Raw genomic sequence first — 12,437 nt, 5'->3', positions numbered from 1 at the left:
GGCTGCCATATTTCTTTATTTTTTTATTTTTTTAAAACATTATAATGATTAATTTTGTTAGTTAAGTTGTGTAATAATATGCAACAATGTTTCCCCTAACTTGTAACAAGGTGAAATATGAAATAAAACATGATTTAACTAGGTAAAAAGTGTAATGTACAAGTATGTAACATGTTTGTAAGTGACAAGTATATGTCACATATTTACAAGTTCAACATATGTTTGTAAGTATCACAAAGAAGTATCAAATGATCTCATGATTAATCGTATTATGGTGTATGTATAGTATGTAACAAGGAAATGCAAGTTTTCATTCATGATCAAAATCTCGAGTTTACAACGAGTACTAGAAGGAACGAGTACAATGATACAAAGCTTCCAAAATTAGCAACACGAGTAAGACAAGCTATAAATAGAAAGTACAAAACACAGGGCGTTACAGAGGTGGGTCGGTGGGTTTTTTGAATTTGAAACCGGAAGGGGAGTCGGTGGTGGTCTTTTCAGATAGGGTTGTGAGAACGTTAGCCTGGAGATCAAATTTGGTGTGGAGGGTGCGGGTTTCTTCGATAAGGGTTTGGAAGTGGGCATTTTGTTGGGCGGCGGCGGCGGCTGTGGAGTTAATTAATTGCTGCAATAATTCGTTGATGGTGGGTGGCACATCGTCGGTGGAAGTGGAGTCTTTGCGAGGCGGCATGATGGAGGCGAAGTTTGCTAATGAAAGCACCAGTTGATAAGTAATCCGTAGAGTGGATCAAGCTCCAAAGAAAAGCATAAAGAGAAGATAATTTGGGGCAATTTTCCGTTGTATTTCTTCATGCAAAATCCTAATTAAATATGCAGGAGACGTGGAAGTTAAACACCCATGTCCCTTATTCCATGCCACTACCTCTACATGCATCCACTAACCTATCATGCAAATGGAATATTCTAAAAACATGCTGAAACAGTTCAATGCAATGCTAAACAATTTAAACGTGCAAAACAAAAATAAAACATGTTGCATTCTGGATCATTCCTCAAGTCGGGCTGGCTTTCTGGTCTCACGCTTGGGCCTGCCTTGACAGCCCAGATCTGCTGTTGAGTGGGCCTGGCCCGTATCATATTGTTTACGATAGTAAATTTATTTTTATAATAATATAGTTTTTTATTATTTTATTATTTATATATTATACTAGTTTATTATTATATTTACTTTTAATAACATACTTTTCTTTTTTTTTTAAACATATATTTTCTTTACCTTTTTTTAATAATTGTTTTTTTCTTTTTTTGAACATATATTAATTTATCGATTAATTTGATACTTATTTAATAATTTACGTTTATAACTTTTTTCTAAAAACTTAAGTACGTAGTTGTGCTTAGTTTCTTTCCTTGACATCTGTTATAAGTTTTGTTAAAAACGAAGTTATACTCAAAATAAAGTATTTATTTAGTATTATAAAATGGTACGATGATAAACTAAATCGTTCTAATGGTTTGACTTTCTAAACAACATGCTTTATTTTCAAATAACATTTGTTTTACATTATCATTTGCTCGGTTTCGCTGCAACGCGCGATATACAAAAACTAGTTTATATCATATCAAAATCTGAAGAATATATTGTCAAAATCTATACGTTACAATAAATAAAAACCAAGTTTGGCCACTTTACAGTCACTTAAGCCATTAATTGTCACGTGATATAATTATACTTCTTATTGTTTTGATTTAGGAGGGAAAATACAAGATTTTTTTTACTCTTCATTTGTCACACCCTGACTTTTGCGGAAGCGTGATTATTGGTGTGACTTTCTTAATACCATAGCATTCAATCATAACAACGCTATATGATAAAAACCATAAGATGTTCATCCATATATTAAATTTAAAAAACAACATAACATACTTGTCCGAAACGTTGACACCAAATTCAAGATTACAAACCACAACATGTTTTAATGAGTTCACAAAGACTCGACAAAAGAACTTAAATAAAACCGGGTTTAGAAACATGTATCCCGTCCAGGAATAGGATACATCTCCTAAACCCTACGACCACGGATGACATCCTTTATTCATGACGCAACTTGAAAACATGCAAACACCTGCCAGATCCACTTAGTTCCCTGAAATACATGTAATTTGAAAACATCAACAAAAGTTGAGCGAGTTCATGTGTTCGTGTATGAATAAACCGTTAAAGTATGTCTGTATGTATGTATGTCCCTGGTATGTTGCAATAAGGAAAAACAGATCACCAATGGTTTGCAATGCCAATGGTATGTGTGAAAATGGTGCAGGAAAACTCAAAACTAGCGGAATTTTGCCACGGCATTTGTATGTGGACATAGTCACCACATGGGCCACCCTGGTCCTCATGGGTGTGGGCTCGCTACACCCAAATAGATCTATCACTCATGTCCCTCGGTCCTACGACGAAGATTAATGGCCTTAAGTGTTATACCCACCTTTCACATGATCAAGCAGTAACCCTCCTTAGCTAATCATACCATGTATAAAACGTTTGTAAACAATTGTATCATGTATTTCACCCCCGAAGTTATAAAACTGAAAACAGTTAAAAGAAAAGGGGAACATGAACTCACGGTTTTACGTCTTCTGTGCTCGTAACTCAAGTCTCCTCAGCAAACACGACTCCCTATAATGTACTAGGGTCTGTTAGACGAACGGGTCGTGCCTTGCCTTGCCTTAGTATTTACATTTTTGAGTCACGTTTCTTTTATGTCTCTAATATTATTCCAAGTTATAATTTCTTGTTAAAATAATAATTTTTTTAACTTTAAATTATATTTAATTTTTTTGGAATAACTTGTTAAACAATATTTCTGTAACTATACTTCTCAACTATTTATTTTCATATTTCCTTCTTAATGGTGGGGGTATCTCATACATGTATATTTGCATTCTTGTATTCGTAGATCCAAAATATATTTTCAAGTCTCACTTTAGAAAATATATATAAACTTATTTTGTCCAAAAATAATGTATTTCAAGAAAATATATATTTTTCCCTAAAATCATAGATTTTCCAAATATTCAAGAAAATATATTCTTACTTCCAAAAATAATATATTTTCTCTTTGTCGAAAATACAATATTACTTTTGTAGTATTTACAAAAATCATATTTTCATTTCTTGTATCCAAAATAATATTTACCAAAAAAATTTATTTATAACGGTATCTTCCGGAATATTTGTAAGTTATGTTCTTGCGTTCGGTTTCACAATATTAAGCTTGTAACTTATATATTTATTCCTTGTGACTTTTGGTATTATTTTGGATTGTAAGTTCTTGATATTTTGTTAAGTTATATTACTTTAAATCCTAGAATAATATAACTTATATACAAAGTATACAAATAATCACACACAATGTGTCTTCTAAATATATATCCTTCAAATACACACTTACTTATTTTTATTTACAAAAACCAACCTCCAATACTTGTATTTTTGTAACAAAATCTATGGCAAAGTTTATATTGAAAACCATAGTTAAAACTCAGTTGTAAATATTTGTTTAGAAAATATTTTTCTAAGTGTTTGTATTTTTAGAAAATTTTGCCATAGTTTCCCCTAAAAATGGAGGTGTCCATGCTATTAAAGCATATCATTTTCTTTTCAAAAATCATCATAAACAATCAACAATCAATCTACACTTACTATGTGCTAAAACAAGCTATCTACATAATGATCATGAACTTGAGTTTTCATAAAAACTTGTAGTAACTTGGTAGTGTGTTTAGTAGACTTAGTTACCCTTTAAAGTGTGTTTATTTCTTTGAAAATCTCATTCTTGAAAGATTTAAGTGTTTACAACTTACTAGATGATTTTTCCAAAAATCATTCTCTTGAATTTTTCTTGTAAACAATGTATTCTTATACTTATTTCAACACTTGAAACATGATTGGTTTTCTTTAAAAACAATTAGGGATGGCAATGGGTCGGGTTTGGGACGGGTTTAGGTAATCCCAAACCCAAACCCGATTAGATAAGCTTGTCCCAAACCCGTCCCAAAACCCGTCAGGTTTCTAGCGGGTAAATACCCATCGGGTATCGGGTATACCCGCGGGTTTCGGGTAAACCCGTTAATTTAAAAAGATTACTCGTTGGGTATACTCATCTCAAAACTCATTGGATATCTATCAGGTAACTACTAACCGATTACATTTTGTATTGTTATTATAAAAATATATATCAAATAACTACAATGTATACGGAATAGAATACCTATATGTGTAAAAAAAGGGATGTATCATATATATACATATTAATAATATAAAAGAAATTATATCGGTATACAATCGGGTAAACGGGTACACTTTATCGGGTAATTGGGTTGGGTAAACGGGTATATTACTAAATCCCAAACCCGTCCTAAACCCGCGAAAAAAATAAAAACTATTCCCAAACCCGTCCCAAGCCCGATTAACCGACCCCAAACCCGTCCCAAATGTGTCGGGTTTCGGGTTTACCCATCGGGTTCGGGTTTGATTGCCATCCCTAAAAACAATGTTCTTGTAATTTTTGTGATTTAACTTGGTTTCTTTGGAAGAACTATTTTTGAAATCATTACAGTTTATGTCTAGTAATCATGTTATATACTACATCATTCACAAAAATCATTTTCATTTTTCAAGTTCATGAAAACAATAAGCATGATGATCTTGGTCTTTCACAAGATCACCACCTTAACTTACTAGATCATGTGTTTAATCACAATCTAGTAGCTTTCTTATGATGTCTAACATCACTAACATAAATCATCAATCACCAAGAAACAAATCACCACTAATCAACAAGTATTCATATGTTAAATAGCTTATGTTAGAGATTTCTGATTTTGTCTTTTAGTGTTCAACAAGATTAACAATGTACAACATCTATTAACCATCAAATATGAAGTAACAAAGGGTTGTGAGGGCCTTACTACTAGCACAAGGCTAGGAATGAACACTTGATGTTGTAGATGACAAATGTGATGGATAAAAGCAATCGGGAGAGGTCCTTCAAGATCCAAGACCACCAAACTTCATTGTATGGCTCCTTACACCTTGAGGACAACTTGGAATGAACAAATGATGATGATGGTGGTGTGGTTGGGGTTCGGCCGAGAAAAAGAAGGGAGGAGAGGGAGAGAGTTGTGGTGTGTAGTGTGGTATGAGAATGATGAGTTTCATGTCCTCTTATAACCATCTAATGCCATTACCCAATGGTTTATGTGTTCCCTAAGTACATGTCCAAATCTTCTACCAAATCAAGCAAGATCAATGGAAGATTATGGTGGGGTCACATAGGTGACCGTCCACTTAGGCGGGGGGGGGGGGGGGTATTTAGTTGGTTTTTAATGGTAAGTTAGATGATTAGTTAGGATTCTAAGTGTATTAGTTAGTGTTTAAGTGTATTATGTGTTATATAGTGTGTTAGGGTGTTCGGGGATCATGACTAGCTTAGAAATAATAAAACAATGCTTCTAGTGTAATTTTGGTGTTTAGGGTAGTGTCCGGTTGTTCAGTTAGATACCGGTTCATTAAAGTGTCAAACTATTCCGTTTAGTGACCTTTATGTATCCTTTTGTGACACTTTTAATTCCCGACACTTAGGAAAGCATTCGGGGTCATTTAGTCATGTTTTTGCATATTACAAACTTGTTAAAATGCTAAATTTTGCTGAAATATGCTGAATTCAGCACTTTTAGTGGATTTTAGGCACTTACCAGCACTTAAACTATCACTTAGTGAAGCAGTTTTGTGATCCTCACTTTCCTACACACTATACTAGAGTAGTACCTTGTCTCTGGCCCATACTGGGTCTCAAAACACTGTTTGTCTATGTACTGAACATAGTCAGCATTTTTCTAAGTTATCCGCTAACTGTGCTAGCTGTGATTTGTGCATCATTTATGTCACTAAGAATTTGTACGTAAAGACGATGTGACAGTATGAAATGTGATGCACATGTAAGTATGATACAGTAATCAGAAAGCAGTTTAAGTCATCAGTTGTAATTCAGCACAGTCATTAAGCACTAATCAATAATAATTAATTGTACGGATACCTGGATTTTTGACAGTTGTCACATCATTTCTCACAAATTTTAAAATAATTAAAGTTTCCTATTTGTGCATATCGTTTTCTTTTGAATGTGATTGCAAATCACATATCTTAATAAATACACTTAATAAATAGAATGAGGACATTTTAAATTATAATCTGTAATGTAACTAATATAAACAGACGTGTAAAAATTATAATATATATTTTACGCATTCTATATAGTTTAAATTGTCTTTTTTAAATAAATTAATACAATAATTATTACCTTTTGTGTATCGTTATTTTTTTATAATGAAATCTTAAATGATAACAGAACATCATTTCCATATTTAAAATGTTTGCATATCTTATAAATAAACAACAATTTGATGTTTAGCAAATGATTATTAATAGAAGTCAAACACATTCACTATTAAAGGTTGGATTGTACTTAAAAGAATCGTTTTTTGCTCATAGCAGTTGTATGTGACACTATCAAGAATAAAATCAAGACGTAAAGTCAAGTTACTAACATTAAACAAAGATGAAAAATGTTACAAATAAGACAACAAACGTGGTGTACAAAGAAATGTTAGAGATTTATAGATTACTTATATGTTTATTACTTACCAATGAGGTTGGTGACCTATTGACAAACGCAAAAGCCTTTAAGTACACTTAGATTTGAAGATCTTAGATTCAAGACTTCAAGTCCCGCATATAAAAGAAATAATAAAGAGAACAAAAAAAACTTTTATATTGTATTTTAATTTTTTTCTCATATTTAATGCATCATTTCGCTTTTTTAAATAAAATGAATTATATTATATATTATATAAAGTAAAATATAATAAAACGACTTGTGAATTTTTTCGTATTTATTTGTTAATTAGAAGCAACTTCATGTTAAAGAGTAGCGGGTGTAAAAATATGTTAATAATCGTAACATAAGAACCAATTGTGAGTATCGTAACATCTACATCTATGTGTCATCATCATCATCATCATACTCAGTAAATCCCACCAATAACAAAGCTAAGGCAGGGTCTGTGGAGGGTAAGACGTAGACATCCTTACGTCTACCCTCATAGGAATAGAGAGGCTGCTTCCAGTGGGACTCGAGACCCCTGGCTCCATAGTAGTTTTGCATCAAGCCTTGGACATAAGGCACATAACACTCAGCAAAGGCCGATTACTGCATGTACCCCCTTGTCCTTCGGCTATCAACGCCACCACATGATTCATGATTAACCGTCCCCTTTTTTTTAACGTTATTTTTACGAAATTAGTAAAATAACGTTAAAATTAGTGCACTTTCACTTTTGCCCTACGAGGGCCCTAACATCTACATTTATGTGTAATTTACCAAATCAATAGATTATAAGAAATATTTTCTTATACAGTTCGTATAATACATAGGATCTTAAACTAGTAAGATTTTATATAAGAGACTAAGAGTATATACATCTGTAAGATTTTAAGAAAATCAATGCATTGCTACTCAATAAAACTTTAAGATTATAACATCGTCAAAGAATTTCCAAAAATATCAACGCTCAAATATTATTGTTGGTATTTGAATGAAAAGAGAGGCAAAAATGACAGGGGTAGGGTCAATCGTGTGAATAACCAAAACGTGTTTAGCAACTTTTCACCTAACGACCTTCGACTTGTCAAGTCTGTCAATTAGTTTTAAGTGGACTCAATTCCAACTTGTGTGGAGGGCCCACCTTTTTATTGGCCACGGCAAGTGACCTTTCCATATGCATCCAGCCATTCTATTCGATTTTTTGCATCTCCCCACCATATTTTTTTAAAAGAGTGAATTATTCGTGAATGTCAGGAGATTTAGCATACTTGTTTTAATCGGGTCTGTGTTAGAGAATTCTGTCGCACAATAGATTCCCAATTTAAACCCTTCAATGAGAAACCTCTATCATCCAGACTCAAACTTTAGACAAACTTGAGACCTGGAGGAAAAAACTCACCCGCACCCACCATAGATTGAACTTAAATACCCGTGGCCACCACTAGAGCACTAGTGATGGTTATCTCCACACCATAAATAACAAACAATACCAGAAATTTTAGAGTACTCGGTGTGGGAGGAGGCAAGTCCTTGGAGGATGTCCATCCACCTCAGCGCCACGTCAACATCCAAAGAGGATGTCCCTCCAAGGATGGACCAATGGAAATGGAGGATGGGTCTCCACCACTTATTTATTTATTTTTTTATTTTGACAAATTAAATATGAAATATATATATATATATAACTAAAATTAATTTAACCTCTAAAATAAATATTAATTCCTACATTACATTAAAAAAACAACCTAAACTTAAAAGAAATTAAAAAAACTACTAGTCTTCATCCGGCATGTCGTCAATGGGTTCGTTTTGTGCGTTATTCCAAATGTATTCCACGAAGTCTGCTTGAAAGTTTTGATGTGTGTACTCGTTACGTAGGGAGAATGCGTACATTTCTGTAAAGTGGTGAATCCCCTATGGCCCCTAGCGTCGTATCGAAGTGTGAAAAACGGATCAGACTATGCCAAGTCGTCTGTTATACGTAAGAACAATCGACAACTCATTTGGAACCGACGTTTAAACATTACGGCCGTGTACACAGGTTCGTTGGCAAAATAATCGGCCACTAAACTATCATGGCCATCTAAATATTAACACCGAAAAATAAATAAATTAAATACATTATTAACACTAAAAAAATATATTATTTTCACCAAAAAATAAAGATAACCTTCTCGGTCTCGGTTTAAGGCGGTTGTCCTAGTTCGCGGTTGTGACGACGTTTCTTCCTCTTCCTCCATGATCATCTATGCCGCCTGCATTACGGCGTTCGCAAAAAATAAATCGCCCTCACACGACGATGACGAACACCACAATAAAGAAGAAGACATCCTAAAACTTTATAAAAATATGGTGGAATCAGGGGTATATATTTATAAAGTGGGAAAAAATATTTTTTTTAAATCTAGCCGTTGTCAACGGCTCATTTTTGTTTTATGTGGTCAGGCCTCAAAGTCTTCGGGAAGACGGTCACGACGATCGCACACCCATGGAAATGGTGTTGAGTGGCGGCGCCGGTCCAGGATGGGCCTTGACGTCCCCCACACCGAGTAGCCTTATATGAAGGAATTTATAAGTTTAAGTCACAATCATTATGGAAATTAAGGTTGGCAAACCAAGACTTTTTCACCAGTTTCACAGTGTTCCGATTATTGAATATGTATCAAGATAATTAATTTACTAGATTAGGTCGCCAAATTTCTTTTGTCCGGTTCGGTCACACACCAAAATCCGCTTCATTTAAGTATTTTAGCTCTGAATTATGTATTCGCTAGCTATTTTGGTGTTATGGCCGCCCTTCTAACCAGAGTGTATTAGTTTGCAATCATGTGAATAATCACTCTTGTTAAAAAATCCAAACTAAATTTTATTAACATCTATTGTTATTGCAAAAAGATCTTATAACATTGAAGTTTTCAACATTTAAATAACAAACAACATCTAACAATCACGAGATGACACACATTAAAGATAGCAATAAAACCTTGTTGAATGGTGGGTGGGCAACGACAATGGTAGCTTTCAGTTGCAAGTGGCGAAGTTTGAACATATATGGGGGAGGGGGGACTCAAGAAAATCAGGGGGCGAGATTTTTAGGCAAAACAAGGGCCAGACTCAAGAAGCGTAAATTTACACTACCAAGCAAGGGGGGGGGGGGGGGTGGCCTCTTAAAAGCTTCGCCCATGTTCAGTTGGTCGTTTGGGATCAAGGCAGACACTGTGGTGCATATTCTGATTTACGGGTAAAATTGAAGGTGGAATAATCGGTTTAGAAGACGGATTGCGATTTCTGTTTTAAGAATTATAGAAATAACTAGTGTTTGTAAATGACGCGCGTTGCGCGAAAGGCATTGGTGTTTTCGACCGTGGGGTATGGTGGGGCGGGGGTTTGAGGCATGGGTTGACACGTGGACTTCGAGCCCCCCGCTGGTAAGTGACGTGTTGGGTCGGTATGGCGGGGCGTGGCTAGCCCGCGTGGGTTGGCCAGTTTTATAAAAATTTAAAAAAAAACCTAAAATAAAAAAATACACACGGAATTAAAAAAAAACCTAAAATTATTATTAAAAGTTCCTAAAAATTACCAAATTCTAAAAAAAGGATTACAAAATATAAAAAAAAAACCTAAAGCGTTAGGTAGATTTTGAACAGTGCGAGCTTGTCAAACGGCTTCCGTTCCTTGCCCCGTAACTGGATGTTGGCCACCGGCACCCGGTCTTCGTGACTTATATCACCGCCCGGTACGCTATCGTAGTAGGCTTTAAAACGGTCGAGCTTCGGTCGTAGCTCGCACCACTTGTGTTGGCACGCGTTTAAATTGTGCCGGTCGTTCCCCACGTTGTGCCGGTAGCTAGCGAAAGCTTCCGGCCAGTAACGGGTCTCACCGGGTTGGCGGCCCTTCATCGCGTTGTACCGGTATCAAGTGTGGGTAGCGGGTTCGGGTAGGTAGAGTGAAGGTTTGGGGTACCGATGTGGACAGGCGGTGGGGTTGGGGGGTTTTATAGTGACTTGGGTGAACCGTTTTGCTTGGCCAAACGGTTATTTTTTAAAATTTAAACCTAGCCGCTATGGCGTAGTCAACCCAGCCAATGAGAGCCGGCCATGGATGAAACTCCCGCCCAAGAGGCCACACCGAAACCCAAGCCCACCCGGGGTGGTGACTTGGGCATTTGTACCCAACCCACACCCCAACCCTCGCCCCATACCCTATAGTCTAATAAATGAATATAAGGTATTATTCAGCCAAACGTTTTTTTTTTAAATTTAAACCTAGCCGCTATGGCCTAGCCAACCCAGCCAATGAGAGCCGGCCACGGATGAAACTCCCGCCCAAGAGGCCACACCGAAACCCAAGCCCACCCGGGGTGGTGACTTGGGCATTTGTACCCAACCCAAGCCCCAACCCTCGCCCCATACCCCATAGTCTAATAAATGAATATAAGATATTATTAAATATAAAAAAAATTCATAACTGTTCATTCACTTTTAATTTTATCATATATAGATTTGAGGCCTTAATAGATGGGACATATACATTCATGGCTTTTCATTTTGACGTTTAGTTAGGTGTCACAGATAAAAGATTAAAATATGAATATATATTGACTCACAAATCCTAGTATGAATGGAATTAGCGTTCTACATATCTGTTATCTATTACATATAATAAATAAAAATAAATATAGGACAAATATCATGTTTTTAGAGCCTTTAGATTTGGTTTTTGACGGGAAAATAACGAGGCATTATTTTAAAAAGTAATTACATACTTAATTTTTTTTTTTTCAAATTTAAAAGTCGCTAGTTTTTACAATAATTTCGTTTTTTAATTTTCGTTTACAATTACAATAATTTCTATTTTTAATTTTTGTTTACAACTTTTCTCTATATGATTTTTTTTATTATGATATAATTCATTTGTATCTTTGAAATTTAGATAGTGATCGATTTTTTTTAATCAATTTCACAATTACACTTTTTTTTATTCCTATACAATCGATTACACACTAATTAAGCAATATGACTATATAATAGATTCAAAATTTAAACCAAATTGTTAATCAAAATATATAGTTTACTTGTAGATGTAGTTGGAAGAATAATACGGGGCGAAAGAGCAGCTGAAAAACATGTATTTAGATTATTTCTAAAATATTTTACGTAAGTCAGCATTTCTTTAACATAAACACCAATTGTTTCCGTATATTCTTTTATTACATTTCCACCGTATTAAATTATTACGTATAGTATCACTTAAACTTTACTTTGTAGTGGACATGTGATAGAAATGGAGTTGTATGACATGAAAAAATATGGCTACATATCTACTCGCTTGAATATTGAAAAGAAGCCTGTTATATGTACGGCACATGTAAAGTTGGTTAACTGGAACTCAAATAAGTTGTTGTTAGCATACTGGTTTACATAAATTATCATTACTTTTCTAAGAATTATACATTGTATCTTACATAATTAAACTTTTATGTTATGTAGGAAAGATTTTAAGGTCAACAGATTAGACTAGCATCGCATACAACTCTAATATCCCTAAATCCAGTATGTGTTTTTCATATGTTTCTTCGTATGGTGTTTTAAACCTGCAGTCCGGTATGTGTTCTTCATATGTTATTCGCATGGTGTTTTAAACATACATATAGACCTGCATTCATGGTGTTTTACACCTGCATTCCAGTATATGTTCTTCGTATGGTGTTTTAAACCTGCATTCCAGTAGGCTTCATATCATGCTATATATAAATTTTTTTTATTTATATAAATATAACAACATGGTACTCATATTAAAGATAAA

General features: G+C 34.6%; 1 long non-coding RNA gene across 1 annotated transcript; it reads right to left on the bottom strand.

Moving 5' to 3' along the window:
- Positions 1-8,349: 8,349 nt before the first annotated feature.
- On the bottom strand, positions 8,350-9,739 carry LOC118492050. Its single transcript, XR_004892499.1, has 3 exons — positions 9,616-9,739; positions 8,803-8,887; positions 8,350-8,715 (listed from the first exon to the last, which is right to left on the bottom strand). It is a non-coding gene; the product is annotated as an uncharacterized LOC118492050 (long non-coding RNA).
- Positions 9,740-12,437: the final 2,698 nt, after the last annotated feature.

This window comes from Helianthus annuus, chromosome 5 (assembly GCF_002127325.2).
Source record: "Helianthus annuus cultivar XRQ/B chromosome 5, HanXRQr2.0-SUNRISE, whole genome shotgun sequence".
In the NCBI taxonomy this organism is placed as follows: Eukaryota; Viridiplantae; Streptophyta; class Magnoliopsida; order Asterales; family Asteraceae; genus Helianthus; species Helianthus annuus.
Note: the sequence above shows the minus strand (reverse complement) of the source record. Positions and strands in the feature narration are given on the sequence as shown.